This window comes from Arachis duranensis, chromosome 9 (assembly GCF_000817695.3).
Source record: "Arachis duranensis cultivar V14167 chromosome 9, aradu.V14167.gnm2.J7QH, whole genome shotgun sequence".
Classification (NCBI taxonomy): Eukaryota; Viridiplantae; Streptophyta; class Magnoliopsida; order Fabales; family Fabaceae; genus Arachis; species Arachis duranensis.
This window is the reverse complement of record NC_029780.3, coordinates 363735-365884: the sequence shown is the minus strand read 5'-3', so window position 1 is coordinate 365884 and position 2150 is coordinate 363735.

Below are 2150 nucleotides of genomic sequence, written 5' to 3'. Positions count from 1 at the left end.
TCCCCCGTAAAGGATCGGAGCATAGTGATTTCTGGATGATGGAACCTCCACTACTGTGAAAGACAAGTTCTATCTCTCATTCTTTGTAAGTATTTGAAGAATAGTGTTTAATTGTTTATTATTAAACCAGAGTTATTATTAGGATGTTAAAATATGGGCCACATTATAATTTTGTGGTAATAATAAAATATGAGTTAATTATATGTGTATGAGAATTGACAAGGTAGGTATTTGAAAAGTAAGCTTCTTAGGATATTTGTCAAAATTAAAATTTTTAAACAAATTAATTTCTTTTTAGTACAATGTATATTTTGTGAAAAAATTAAAACTTAGATGACTAATACTCTGTAAGCAAACATGCAAGTAACGATTATTCTATTTTATGTTATTTTTTCTTATATTGGCTACAAAATTTGGTCATGTGACATACTCTTTATGAAACTCTCTACTGTATATACAATTTATTCATTTTATTAATAGTAACAATAAGATAATTAGGTTTCTTAAAAATTTTGTAAAAGACTTATATAATATAGATCTTTTAAGAAAAATAAAATACGAAGTAAATATCCATGAAAATATTTTGTAATACGTATAGATTTCTAAAGACAAAAATGTCCATGAAAATTCGCAAAACTTATATATGTTTTGGAAGAGTGGGATGGAAGATTGAGAATAATATGTTCGGTATAATGTGGTAAGAGTAAAGTATCGTTTTTTTTCTAACGTTTGGGGTAAGTCTTAAAATTGTCTCTAACGTTTGAATCGTCCTATTTAAGTCTTTAATATTTTAAAATTGACTTGTCCTGCCGTTAGAAATCTGTTAACGTAATTGATGGTAGGACAAAATTGAGACGATTTTGAAACGTTAGGGACTTAAATAAGATGAAAATGTTGGGGACAAAAACGATACATAGAAATAAATTTTAATTTTATCATTCACTAATATCAATCTTTTATGGTACATAGTTATTCAATTATTTTTTAATCACATTTAAATAAATTACACTTAATTACATTACTTTGATTCTAAATAAATTAATTTTTTTATATAATTTTACTTTTAAAGATTTTTACTCATCATGGAATGTTTATAAAATTATTAGAATCACATTACTTTATTGTATATGTATTATTTTTTTCCATAAGTTTATGTACTAGTCATTTTACAAACATTTTATGATGAGTAAAAGTTTTTAAGAGTAAAATTATAAAAAAATAAATTTTTTTAGAATAAAATTAATTTGATCAAATATAATTTATTTAGATGTGTTTAAAAAATAATTGAATAACCATGTACCGTAAAAAATTGATATTATTGAAGGATAAAATTAAAATTTATTTATATGTATTATTTTTGTCGTCCTATTTAAATTCCCAACGTTTCAAAATTGTCTCAATTTTGTCCTGTCGTCAATTCCGTAAACAGATTTCTAACGGCAGGACAACATTGAGTCAATTTTAAAATGTTAGGGACCTAAATAGGACGATTCAAACGTTAGGGACAACTTTAAATCTTACATTGGTACAAAAACGATACTTTACTCATATTGTAATATTGCATTAATTAAGTAGTCAATTCATTCATTTATTTTTTTATATTTAATATATTTTTTTTACTTGAATTCTATTTTCATTTTTTAATGAATATTGAATCCTAGAGAAATAGCTAAAAGACACAAACCATCATCCATTTATGTTAACTTGAGTTGGTAATCTTTGATATCTAATATAAAATATTAATAAATGCATAACATACATTTAACAATGTTTAAAAAATCTTTTATCTTTATTAATTGAATTTAAATTCTCAAAAGTTTGAATTTCACTTTAAAAAATAAAGTGTGATTTCTCATTATTTATTTCATAGATAAGACTAAAAATAAATATAAAAAAAACTATTTAAGAATAAAAGATCACACTTTACCTTCTAAAATAAAAATTTAGAGGATCCAAATTCTTACTAATTACTAACTAAGCCCTTTTATTAATTACTAAATTTCCTAAAAATAAAAATAAATTATTCTCTCATCCGTTTACAATAACAGACTATTTTTTATTTTCATGAAATAATATAGTTTCAACAACTAAATAAATAAAATATATATTAATATAATAAAAAATAAGTAATATATATAAATATTTGTAAG